General features: G+C 47.0%; 1 long non-coding RNA gene across 1 annotated transcript in view; it reads left to right on the top strand.

The window, feature by feature from the left end:
* Positions 1–367: 367 nt before the first annotated feature.
* The window catches only part of LOC147629264 (uncharacterized), a 54,881-nt gene continuing 41,201 nt past the window's right edge, over positions 368–14,047 (top strand). The window contains exon 1 of the long non-coding RNA XR_015268003.1: positions 368–410. This is a non-coding gene — a long non-coding RNA (uncharacterized LOC147629264). The remainder of the gene's footprint in view (positions 411–14,047) is intronic.

Raw genomic sequence — 14,047 nt, forward strand, 5'->3', positions numbered from 1 at the left:
GCTTGAATTATCTGTGTTTATTGTGACATACACCGTGAGAAAAAATGAAGAAACTGGTTTGAGGTGGAGTTGTATGTTTCATCTTGAACCGAACATAAATACGAGTTGGCATTAAATGACGTCACCTTAATCATATGGAAGTAAGCTACAAGTGAAGTGCCTACATACTAGGTCCAATGCAAAACAGGTAGAATTGTATGTCCTTAATCATATGGAAATAAGGTACAAGTGAACCCCTCTACCACCTAACAATACCCCAACGCGATGTGAATCACGTTATAAAAAATTTGACGGACTTGAAAGCGGGAGTTTGCAGGAAAGAAATAGGTTGAAGTCCGTCTTGTTTTCCTCTCTTCTTTTCTGTCTACACAGAAGGTCCAAAAAGTTCTGCATCGCCCGCCTTCCACCATGTAAGTCCCCTCTCTCTCCCTCCCCTTTCTGTGGTTTTTTTTTCCATTTTCCAGTCATGTCTCTTTTATGATGTATTCTACCGTAGCTTCCCTGCAGTTAATCCAGTTTCAAATCTCAGATCCTTTGAGTAATGAAAACCCTGAATCTGCCTTAGATGTGGCGCTTATGCCATTCAAGAGGAATATGGGGTACGGCCACCCATACATATAGGTTTCTAGGCCTGGTGTGTGTGTGTGTGTGTGCGCGCGCGCGCTTGTGGCGTTTATGCCATTCAAGGAGAATATGGACCACAGATGTAGGTGACGGCCAGCCTGGTGGAGTTTCTGCGAACCTTGCAGTCAACAGCCAGGTGCCATTCTTAGAGTGCTCAAGCATACAAATTTTGCAGGTGTGCAAAACAATTGGCTCTTTGGAGGTACGTAGGATCAGTAGGAGCTACCTCAATGTCCAAGGACCCAGATTCAAGATTTCTGCATTTTAACCTCTGTCGCTCGTTCAAAAATAAATAATCTAGCAGCTTGAAATCACGGCATTTATATTGTTTAAATCCCTCGTAGTTATCCGAAGGATAAGTCTCAGAATCTTCCTAGACACACCATGATTCATTTATTGTGATCCAACACAAACAACAGTTCTTAATATAAGCCTTCTTTACAAATTGCTGTGGGGAGACAATGAGGTGATAGCTCAAGTGGTAAAGGTGTTTGCCTAGGATCAGGAAGTCCTAGGAAGTTTTGGGTTCAAAACCCCACAAGGTGCTTCCTTGGCAGCATCGCTTGCGGGTGGATAAAAAAGCGCCTATGGGCGGATCTTGTGCATAAGGCCGGTTGGAATAAACAAATAAATTGTTGCGGTGAAAAATCTTGCATTTCAAAGCAACACTTCGGTACATATGGTATTTGAAGTCAAAAACTTAGCAATGGAAAGTGGAGCAGCTTGTGTGATGGAATTTCATGGAAACAAGGACAAGACTGAGGCTTCATGTTATATTCTCCTTTTGACTCTCTCAACTTAGGATAGAGGAAGCGTAATCTTTTGTGGATTATTACAAGATGGGATGAAAGAGACCAAGGGTGTGCAAGAATGAGATAAAGACTCTTTGCTACACAACAATGTCTTAGAGTTTATGCATAATCTTACAAGACAAGATGCTTGAGAGTGTGCACCCAATGATGCTTTGCCATGTCTTGCATCAAGGTTTGCGAATGATTATCTTTGTACAATTCTAGCTTGCCCACTAGTTTTAGATATTTACAACTTAGAATGCAAAAAGAATGTTTAGACATTATGATCCTATATATTAGCATCAAAGGTAAGAAAAATTGCCTTGTGCTTAAAGACGTCCATCGTTATGTCCCGACATGGCTAGGATTAGGGCTAGGGATGTGGACTAACCTTGGTTAGGTTTAGGGCTTAGTTGGGGCATGGAGACTTGGAGGGTTCACACGTGGGTTAAGGGCGTTGGTAGGATGAGGGCTTAGAGCTTATAATTGGCTTCCTAGGGCTAATAATGGCTAAAAGCTTATAAATAAAGCATGAAAGCTTATAAATAAAGTAAGGGCCAATAATAGCTTGGTTATTGCTTTATAAGTGACCTTGGGGGAACTTCTGAGTATGTGGTAGAGAGGAGGGCTAATAAGGGTGTGCAAGACCTCATGGCCATGGAGTTGCAAGGTGGGTGGCTTGGCCTAGGGGTATGGGACACTAGATTGGGGCCATTGGTACTAAGCAGGCTCATGGCAATTAGATCTTGGGCTCGGGTTGAGTCCAGAGGACTCTATGTTCTGCAATCTCTGTGTTTGAATGATTATGAATGACCTATGACTTGCCTTTATATAGGAAAGTGATAGCAAGTCGTAAGCAAGTCGGTTTTCACTTTTCAGGCCATAAAAATTCATCAAAAATGTCATAAAATATTTTCATATTGTGTCCATAGTATGTCCGAACCATTGGTGCATGTTGTGTTCACCTCCGGGCACCTATAGGGCCACCAAATTGGCTCCAAATTGCCCATATACGACCTCTAACTTTGCCCTTAAGGTGGCTGTAAGGAATAATCATGTCTACGTGGCACCGGATTAAGGTGTGCACGTGACAAGCTAGACCTCATGGCCATGGAGCTGCAAGGTGGGTGGTTTGGCCTAGTGGTATGGGATGCTAGGTTGGGGCCATCGGTACTGTAATGTGTGGAAGCTCTGAGTAGTCTTCTTTCAGTCCTAAGCATTGCATAGGAACACTGCTTTATGTTTTATGCAAAGTGATGATGGATATGTGTTAAGGCTGTGGCCATGTTTAAGTGTTTTAACATGCATTGATGGTATCAACAAGTGTGTCAAAGGCCCTAGTCCCCTGGGCACCCGCCGCCGCGAGTTACATCATCTCCTCCGCTACAGGCTGCACCAACTTCATCCCCTCAGCTGATGGCAGTTCCCTCTGTCCAGCAGGCTGACGGCTGCCTCTTGCAGGCGGCTGTGTGCTTCATCCCTAGCGGCTGTGTGACCAAATTCAGCGGGCTGTTCTCTCTGCTCTACAGGCGACCATACAGGCTGCGCCTGTCTACTGCAGGCGACTAGGCGCCTCCATCCCCTCTCAGCAGCCAGGCGGCTGTGTGTGCATCTACAGTCAGGCGACCATACAGGCTGCACTGCCCTCCACAGCAGGCGGCTGTGTGTTCATCTCCAGCAGCTGTGCTCCTACAGCTAGGCGGCCGGCGGTTGTGCTCTACATACAGGTGGCTACTTCTCCATCTCGTGCAGGCTGCTCATTCTTGTCAAATCCCCACGGATCTCCTCGTGATTGTTCCTGGTACGAGACTCGAATCCTGCAAACAAACGAATAAACAACAAGGGGGTGCAGGCCTGACTCACCTCCCAACCAGTGGGCAAGCCCAGAGTCTTGGCTGTCCCCACCGAGCCACGAGCTAAGCTAACTAGGTTGACGTACCGACCAATCTTCTCCTCGCGACGTCCCATACCGCCACGAAGCTGCCCTCGCGGACCTCGAGATTGCTGGCGGCCTCGGCTGCGTAAAGCAGGTGCACGTCTGCACTAGATCCAGGCTCCAAGACCATAGAGCTCTCACAAACTCGTGAGACTCTCTATATCCAAATAACTAACCTTGGCCACCCTTTTATAGGCTCTTGGCCGGTCATCGGGCGTCCACACTTGGACGTCCGCCCGTCCATACTTGGGTGCCCGCCCGTTAGTTTTTCCCTAACTCACCTCGTCAATCAGCCTGCCTAGCTCCAAGCTTCCCCAAGCCTCGAAACTAGTCTTGCGTGCGTGTACTGTGCACATGACATACTCCCCTCTCTCTAAGAGCTCACTCCTGAGCTCACTAAAAAGCCAGGGTAATCTCTTTGAAGAGTAGTCAATGTCTCCCATGTAGCGTCCTCCTCAACACGATCCTTCCACTTGATCTTGTATTCCGTGATAAGCGTATTACGCAATTTTCTTTCATGAAATCCAAGAATCTTTTCAGGTTCGTGCGGAACAAATGTCATGTCCTCGACATCTATGGTTTCTTGAGGAGTAACTAACTGATCTGTTCCACCTAGTACTTCCTTATGTCTACTGACATGAAATACAGGATGAACTTTCACATGAGAAGGCAAATCCAATTCATATGCAACTGAACCAATCCGTCGTGTAACACGAAATGGTCCACAGTATCTAGGGGATAATTTCGGAGATCGACCTGACACATATTGAATCTGAAAACAACAGTATGCACAGAAAAACAGCAAGCTTTTCTAACACATACCTTTCTTCGACCTCATCTTCTCTACCTACCGACTTGCTCGTTCACGAGGTATGCTCTGATACCACTGTCAAATCCCCACGGATCTCCTTGTGATCGTTCTTGGTACGAGACTCGAATCCTGCAAACAAACGAATAAACAACAAGGGGGTGCAGGCCTGATTCACCTCCCAACCATGACAGCCGTGGGCAAGCCCACAGTCTTGGCTGTCCCCACTGAGCCACGAGCTAAGCTAACTAGGTTGACGTACCGACCAATCTCCTCCTCGCGACGTCCCATAGCGCCACGAGCTGCCCTCGCGGGCCTCGAGATTGCTGCCGGACTTGGCTGCGTAAAGTAGGTGCACGTGTGCACTAGATCCAGGCTCCAAGACCATAGAGCTCTCACAAACTCGCGAGACTCTCTATATCCAAATAACTAACCTTGGCCACCCTTTTATAGGCTCTTGGCCGGTCATCGGGCGTCCACACTTGGACGCCCGTCCGTCCATACTTGGGTGCCCACCCGTTAGTTTATCCCTAACTCAGCTCGTCAATCAGCCTGCCTAGCTCCAAGCTTCCCCAAGCCTCGAAACTAGTCTTGCGTGCATGTAGCACACAGTAGATACACACTGTGCACATGACAATCCTCTCCATAGGCGGCTACGCCTCCTCCTCCTCCACAGCAGGCGGCTGTGTCCTGTCCTGCACAGCAGATGGTGGAACTCCTTTGCAGGCAGCATCTCCCTTCTTCAACATAGGAAGCTCCTCCTCCTCCTCTTCAACAGGCTGCTGTGTCTTGATGTCCTCCACTAGTAGCTGCACACAGACAGACACATCCGGGTATTGGTCTTCCATCTCCGAGCTACAAGTAGGTAAATTCAGATTTAAGTAAAGAACTTTGTTGTAAATTTGATAAAGGATTCTCTCTACGGCTAACAGCCGTTCGGTGCCGGGTAGTCCAAGCTTTTGGAGAACCGCGGTCCAAAGGTGCCGAGATCGGGAGAGCCAGGCGTTAGTACGGGAGCGCCTGTTTGTGCGTGGTCCTGGAACACTAGTGGGGCGCTCTCCGCGGAGTCCAGTGAAGGCACAGGACCGTAGAGACTGGACCACTCAAGTGGTTGCTCTACTTCGAACGTCGACTTCGAACCTCTTGTTTTGGTACTGTATTCATTTGTACATGGACATCATCTGGTTCTTTGAACCCATGGAGCATTGTATTTGTTAAATACTCCCAATAAATATATCATATATTAAGGGGGGGGTCGGCCCGTTCCGGCCCCAGTGCTGATGTCCATCTATTTCATTTCAAATTCCAGTTATGTGCTATTACGCGTGTGGGTGTCCAACGGAGTCTATTCCCACTTGATGGGATCGGTTTCATTGGTATCAGAGCACGGTTGTTTCCCTCTTCCTAGTGGGGAAACGAACCTGTGTATTGGACACCCCGCTTCTAGCACACTTAACACAATGGACAGCCAAGGCAACCCTTTGGAAGTGCCTAATTCGAGGGGCCCATCAAGTGCCTCGCGTGGTTCTGATGCTCTACGAGGAAGGCACAAGCCCTTGAAAGGGTTAATGATAGTGATTCAAAGGGACAACTGTCTCGAGGAAAGACAGTCATGCTAGAAGAAGAGCCTGATGCAATGAGGGCTGAAATGGAACATATGAGAAATCTTTTGCAGGCACAAGAGCAAGAGCTAAATTTTTTGCATGAAGATCCCCATGTGCAGAGTGCTATTGAAGCAAGGAAAGCCGATGCAATGGTTGATGTGACTTTTGAGTCCATGGCACGGGCAGTAGGCAAGAAGCCAAGGGAGTTGGCACTTGCCTACCTCCTCCGCAAAGGTGACATCAAAGAGGGGGACGATGGAGAGCTGAAATTCAGAAATCCACCTCGCTTGAAGCATGGAGATCCCGCATCTCAAAGGTTGAGGTCTTTTATGCAAAAGGAAGAGGTGACAGTCACCTCTCGTCATGCATCTTCTCCACAAGACACAGAGCCTGACAGGTATATGTATGCTAGTGCTCATGGAGGGCATGAAGGTCACATGCATTCAAGACATGTATCCCATGGTAGAGGTGACAGGTCTACTACTAAAAGAGCTCTGCCTTCTGAATTGTCTCATGGAGAGACATTGCCTTATGCAGGAAAGTCACATGCATCTGATTCGCAAGTTCGTGGAGCACATGCCACCGTGCTTCATGAAACTTCCATGATGGCCCATGGAGCCCATGCAGATAGGGCTGCCCCGTTGGATAAGGGGAAAAGAAAAAGAGAAGACCATGAGTCTCATGCCAGAAAGCTCAAGGAATTTAAAGCAGGTGATAAGTTTGTTAAGTTTGATGTTTTTCATGGAGAGCATGATGCTTCCAAAGTGTTAGCATTTGTGGCACAGTTTGACATTGCCTTTAGCGATGAGGACTTCACTGAGAAGTCTAAAGTACGCCATGCTAGCATGTTTTTGAAAGGGACCGCTGCTCATCGGTGGATCGCTGAAAAAGTCACCAAGGATCCCATTTGCACTTAGAAGGAATTTAAGGATAGATTCTATGCTCAGTTTTTGCCACCAAATGCGGAGCAAACTCTCACCCAAAAGTGGGACAAACTTGAGCAAAGAGATAATGAAAGCGTGCAACAGTATATCAACAAGTTTTGGAAAGTGTTGCTGGAAGTAACTCCTTTTATGCAAATCACTGAGGATGAAAGAAAGAGGAAGTTTTGCTCCGAACTGCAACCAGCTTATCGTTCGGGCATTGAATTACACCCGAAACATACTTTGCAACAGCTCATAGCCTCTGCTCTTGCTACGGAGCAATTGGTGCTCAAAATTAAGCAGGATCAGGGCGGTTCAAAGGGGAAAGACAAGGCTGTCCCAAATCTACAAAAAGGTGGACAGCCACCTAAAAAGAACTTCCGGGAGACCCACAAGGGAGGTAGAGCTGAAAATACCTCATCTAAAGATCAAGGCCCAAAGAAGAACAAATTCGACTTGACCCCGGAGCAAAGAGAGCAATATGCGAAGGAGGGAAAATGTTTTTCTTGTGGTAGCAAAGAGCACATGTTTCGACAATGCCCTGACCGCAAACCAAAGCACGAGGACCAGCAGAATAAGGCTAATGTACATGCAGTTCCCGATGTGCAAGGAAACACTTAACATGATGCAAAAGAGCGAATGGTATGCAAGGCATGGGGTCAAATCAAGGATTAGCCCGCCTTATTCATGTTTGACAACTGTGCAACCGATAACCCAGTTCCTCACCTTATTGCTCTCGTGTGCTTCTTGTTCAAAAGAAGGACGGCTCATTCCGCATGTGTGTGGACTATAGAGCCTTAAACAAGCTTACCATCTAGAACAGATTCCCAATTTCGCGTATTGATGACATTTTGGATAAGCTTGATGGTTCGGCTTGTTTTAGCCGACTTGATTTGAAGAGTGGTTATCACCAAATACGAGTGGTGCCACAAGATGTCCATAAAACTACATTCAGGACAGCCTTTGGATTATATGAATTTTTGGTAATGCCTTTTGGTCTCACCAATGCTCCTGCCACGTTTAATCCTATGATGGATAGGATATTCCGACCCCATCGCAAATTCACAGGAGTATTCTTTGATGATATCTTGGTTTTCTCCAAGAATGAGCAGGAACACAGAACTCATTTGGTCACAGTGTTCGAAGAGTTGCGAAAGCATAAACTTTTCATTAATGCCAAGAAAAGTGAGTTCTTCCTCTCAGAGATACATTATTTGGGACAGATTGTATCCAAGGATGGAGTTACAATGGATCCTGCAAAGATAGAGACCATTCGAAATTGGCCAGAATTGCAAAACGTACATCAAGTACGTAGTTTGCTGGGATTATGTTCGTATTATAGGCGTTTCATAAGGCATTTTGCTATGATAGCCACCCCTCTACATGATCTCACAAAGAAGAAAACCACTTTCAAATGGACTTCAAAAGAACAGGATGCTTTCTTGCAGCTCAAGCATGCTATTATATGTGGTCCAGTATTGATTGTTCCTGACTTGCACAAGTCATTCGTAAATGAAAGTAATGCTTGTGGTGATTGTATAGGAGCTGTCCTAAATCAAGAAGGGCATGCAGTTGCATACGAGAGCCGTCGTTTACATGATGCTGAGCTTCATATGGATATCTATGAGAAAGAGCTCTTGGCTGTAATTCATGTTTTAAAGATATAGAAACATTATCTTCTTGGGGCTGAATTTGTAGTCAAGACAGATCATCAAAGTTTGCGATACTTTCTATCTCAAACAAAGCTTTCAGAGAAGCAAATGAATGGCAAACTTTCTTTCCATGTTTCATTGTCAGATTGTGCATACTCCGGGAAAGAAAAATGTGGTGGCAGATGCATTATCCAGGAGGCCTTATGTAGCTGCAGTCTCAATGGCCTCTCATGGGGACTTATCTGCTATGCGAGATTTGTATCATTTGGATGCTGATTTTTGCCATATATGGACTGATTTGATGGCTGGTCATTCACATGCCTCTTATGTTATCAACGAGGGTTATCTTATGAAGGATAATTGTCTATGTGTGGTGAAGGATTTGCATCCAAAGGTTATGGAGGAATGTCACGCTTCACCTTATGCTGGTCATAGAGGTATTATGCCCACTACACGTATGATTCAGAGATTTTTCTTTTGGCCAAGCATGCGTAAAGACATTGAGGCTTATGTACGTGCATGTATTACTTGCCAAAAGGTGAAATTTGACAGGCCAAAACCTCCAAATTTGCTTCAGCCATTGTCTATTCCCTCGCAACCTTGGGAAAGTATTACTATGGATTTTATCATGGACTTGCCTAGCTCCCAGCATGGGAATGATGCTATTTGGACCATTGTGGACAAGATTAGCAAGCAAGCTCATTTCTTGCCCGTCAAGAAAACCATTAAAGCTGATCATGTGGTAAAGCTTTTTCTTGCTAATATCTTCAAGCATCATGGTATGCCTAAATCCATTGTTGGGGATAGAGATCCCAGGACTACCAGCCTCTTTTGGAGGGCTTTATTTGATAACATGGGTACTAAACTTGAATTTTCATCAGCTTATCATCCCCAAACGGATGGCCAAAGTGAAGCTGCAAATTCAGCCATGTTGGATTTATTGAAATGTTATGTGGCAGATCAAAAGACTGCATGGGAGAAGTATCTTCCACTTGTTGAGTTTGCCTACAACAATACGATCCATGCCTCCACGGGAAAGGCTCCGTTTGAGATTATTTATGGCAGAGTGGTATTGCCACCCATCCTTCGTACAAAGGATGAGATTTTTGCAGCTGATGAATATGTTCGTGACTTGGAATTAGCCTTTGCTCAGGTGCGGACAGCCATTGCAAGGTCACAAGATAAGCAATAATGGCTACTGATAAGCATAGAAGGGACATGCAAGTCAAAGAAGGTGATTGGGTTTTGCTGAAATTTGAGAAAGCCAGGCTTCGGAAGAGGCTAGGACGAGAAGGATCATATGCTAAGCTTTCTCCTCGCTATTATGGACCCTTCAAGGTATTCAAAGATCAATGAAGTGTCATTCAGGCTTGCTTTACCTAGTCACTGGAAGATTCACAATGCATTTCATTTGAGTCTATTTCGGAAATATGTGGGGCGAGATCTTGACGAGCCTGTCTTCACAGAAGATCCGCCAGAGATTGATGAGCTTGAGGATCCTCCAGCCAGAACAGATTGTTTTTCACAAGGAGAGGAAGCTACCTGCAGGAAAGCTTTCCAGGAGATACCTTGTGAAGTTCAAAAATTATTTGCCTATTGATGCAAAGTGGGTTAATGAGGATTATTTTGTTGACTACCCATAGTTGTTGCAAGCATATCTTGAGGCTTTTCAGTTGAGGACAACTCTTTAGAAGCCCGGGGGGATGTCACTAATTGGCCGACCATTTGGTCCATCTCCAGTTTTGTGTCTCGTTCACTTGAGGCCAGGCCGGTGTCTCATGTGAAGAGGCCAATATTTTTGCTTGACATGGACTGGAGCCAGAATGGTGCCACCCGTGTGTTAGCAAGATGGTGTCGTATGGACGGGAGCCAGACTGGTGCCACCCATATTTGACCTGGACTGTGTTCTATCCATGGGATTGTCACGCCATGGAAGAGCCAGTATTCGTGCCGTGTCTTGCCTATGGGATTGTCACTCCATAGGGAGGCTTGTGCCTGGAACTGTGTTTTACCTATGGGACTGTCACTCCATAGGAAGATCAAGATTTATGTTTTATGTTGTGCCATTTTTGTGCCCGACAGATATTTTGTATTTGTTCCATGAACAGGAGATATGTCCATGATACTATTTGCACATGCACTCATGTTTTGCATGTTTGAAACTGTTTTCGCATGACTTGTATTTTTGTGTTTGCTTGCTTGACGTGCTACTTACCGAGCGGGGATGCATGCCAGTGAGTCGTAAAGTTTGCTCTGTCTTCTGACGAGTTTTGTTGCATGTGAACAGGTGGTAAGTGTATTGCACATGTTGGTTTGATAATTTTATCTCTAACCTTTCATTTTAGAAGGTTGTATGTTCACATTCACTTAAGAGTGGGCACCCACTTTGGGCACCCACTTAGCGAAAAAGGTGGGGAGCCACACTTAACTCTTGTGTGTGTGGGGGTGGGTGCATGGTCACGTACCCTCACCACCATGAAGCTGGCCGCCCCCATGCAAACGTGGGGAGCCGGCCAGCTGTAATCGTTTACTCCACTCCAACCTTTACAAAAGAGAGCCACCACCTCTATCGTAAAAGAACCGACGGCGGTTCCCTCTGTCCAGCAGGCCGACGGCTGCCTCTTGCAGGCGGCTGTGCGCTTCATCCCTAGCGGTTGTGTGACCAAATTCAGCGGGCTGTTCTCTCTGCTCTACAGGCGACCATACAGGCTGCACCTGTCTACTGCAGGCGACTAGGCGCCTCCATCCCCTTTCAGCAGCCAGGCGGCTGTGTGTGCATCTACAGTCAGGCGACCATACAGGCTGCACTGCCCTCCATAGCAGGCGGCTGTGTGTTCATCTCCAGCAGCTGTGCTCCTACAGCCAGGCGGCCGACGGCTGTGCTCTACATACAGGCGGCTACTTCTCCATCTCCTACAGGCTGCTCATCCTCTCCATAGGCGGCTACGCCGCTGCCTCCTCCACAGCAGGCGGTTGTGTCTTGTCCTGCACAGCAGATGGTGGAACTCCTTTGCAGGCGGTTGCGCCTCCTTTCCAAAGGCGGCATCTCCCTTCTTCAAGTGGCTACACCTTCAACACGGGCAGCTCCTCCTCCTCCTCTTCGACAGGCGTGTCTTGATGTCCTCCACTAGTAGCTGCACACAGACAGACACATCCGGGTATTGGTCTTCCATCTGCGAGCTACAAGTAAGTAAATTCAGATTTAAGTAAAGAACTTTGTTGTAAATCTGATAAAGGATTCTCTCTACGGCTAACAGCCGTTCGGTGCCGGGTAGTCCAAGCTTTTGGAGAACCGCGGTCCAAAGGTGCCGAGATCGGGAGAGCCAGGCGTTAGTACGGGAGCGCCTGTTTGTGCGTGGTCCTGGAACACCAGTGGGGCGCTCTCCGCGGAGTCCAGTGAAGGCACAGGACCGTAGAGACTGGACCACTCAAGTGGTTGCTCTACTTCGAACGTCGACTTCGAACCTCTTGTTTTGGTACTGTATTCATTTGTACATGGACATCATTTGGTTCTTTGAACCCATGGAGCATTGTATTTGTTAAATACTCCCAATAAATATATCATATATTGAGGGAGGGGTCCGTCCGTTCCAGCCCCAGTGCTGGTGTCCATCTATTTTATTTCAAATTCCAGTTGTTATTAAGTTGTCCATTTCAATTCATTTCAAATTCCAGTTGTTATTAAGTTGTCCATTTCAAATTGTGATATTAAGTTGTGCTATTACGCGTGTGGGTGTCCAATGGAGTCTATTCTCACTTGACGGGATCGGTTTCAGCTTCCTTGACGGAAGTGGGCTCCTTGTCCCGCATAATACGAGACATCAGAGCATAGTTTACTTGAAGAAGCTCTGCTGTATTGCTTTTGTCTCGGACTCTGTGTGATCTTCGAGGGCCGTCCTCTGTGGTCCACTCGGAGGGTAACTCCGTGACACCTGACTCCCGAAGGGTGTCCAACAACCACCTAGGTACTCGAACAGATCGTGGAGTCTCCTGCTGTTGCGGGGGCTCTACTCCAGCTGCGGGCTCAACCTCCTGTGTTGAGTGAGGGTGATCAACTGGAGCAATGGTCTGGGAATCATCATCAGATTCTTCTGGATCTCCAAGAAGTGGCGGCTCCTCGACAGTGGATACGGGAACATGCTCATCAAAGACCACCTCCCGGCTGAGAACAATCTCATTCCTGTCTAGATCATACAATCTGTATCCCTTGGAAAGAGAATTATACCCCACAAATATAAGCTTGTGGGACTTGGAGTCAAGCTTCTTCCTCTGCTTCTTCGGAATATGTACATACGCATCACTCCCAAAAACACGGAAGTGCGAGACATCAGGTTTCCTGCCAAAGTATGCCTCAAATGGAGTCATATTAGGTACTGAAGTCGTTGGAGACCGGTTGAGGGTATGGACAGCTGTTGCCACAGCCTCTCCCCAAAGTAAACGAGGAAGATCACGATGCTCCAGCATGGTCCTCGCCATCTCCACCACAGTCCTGTTTTTGCGTTCTACAACTCCATTCTCTGAAAGTGATCCGGTATTGGCCAGTTCCCTCTTGACGCCATGGTCTGCACAAAATCTGAGAAATACAGTCGAGGAGAATTCACCCCCTTTGTCAGCCCTGAGAGTCTTTACTTGCAATCCAGACTCTTTTTCCACCATCATGTGCCAATCCTTGAACCGTGCATAAGCTTGGTCCTTCTGTGAAAGAAAGTAGACCCACGTGAATCTGGTACAGTCATCAACAAGCACCATAAAATAGAGAGATCCTCCCAATGATGGTGTCTGCTGAGGACCACACAAGTCAGTGTGAATCAACTCCAACGGTTTTGAAGCCTGCTTCGGAAAGGATTCCTTGTGCTGCTTACCACGTATGCAAGAACTCCAACGTCCTTTCCTACTGCCAACATCTGGCAAGCCAACCACCATTTGGTCTCGGAAAGCTAGCCGCAGTGCATCCACATTTAAGTGGCCAAAACGAAAGTGCCACATATCTCCGACCTGAGAACTTGTCAACGAGGAGAGTGCAGAGAGCTTGTAGATACCATTCTCCACACCGCCTTCCCAAACAACCTGGCCAGTCTCACGGTCCCGTAGAGCAACTGAATGCTCCTCAAATTCCACCCGAAAGCTAGTCTTGCATACTTCATGCACTGACAGAAGATGAAAACCCAGAGCAGGGACATAAAGAACACGGGAAGCATGCTTGCCCCCCTGGCCATTGGGAATAATCTCCATCCGGCTCTCACTGTGTATCGGAATAGTGGAGTTGTCGCCAATAAAAATGCGACCTGACTGTTGTTTCAGATCCAAAAAGAAGTCACGGGACGGAGTCATGTGCCTGGAAGCACCACTGTCAAGAATCCATTCCCGGGTATCCTTTGCGGTGAAGCCAACTGCCTCCTCGCTCGAAGACGATGAAGCATCGGAGTCCATCATCTCTAAGTGCACAAATGCAGGAGTCTTTGCAGCTGAGGCTGAAGAATCAGCACTCTTCCCAGTCCACTTAGGACACTTCCTCCAATAGTGGCCTTTCTCGCCACAATCGTTGCAGGATCGTTCGGCTTTCAGCTTCTCTCGTTCTGTGTCGGGCTTCTTCTCAGAAGACTTCTCCGATGAAGCTTTCCCTTTGCCCTTGTTGTTATTCCGGCCTTTCGACCGTTGGCCAGTTAAGGCCTCCGAACCTCTGCTGTGAGGAGGGTTCATGAAACGTTC

Source organism: Cibotium barometz, chromosome 18 (genome assembly GCF_041138505.1).
Source record: "Cibotium barometz isolate CiBa-2024 chromosome 18, ASM4113850v1, whole genome shotgun sequence".
In the NCBI taxonomy this organism is placed as follows: Eukaryota; Viridiplantae; Streptophyta; class Polypodiopsida; order Cyatheales; family Cibotiaceae; genus Cibotium; species Cibotium barometz.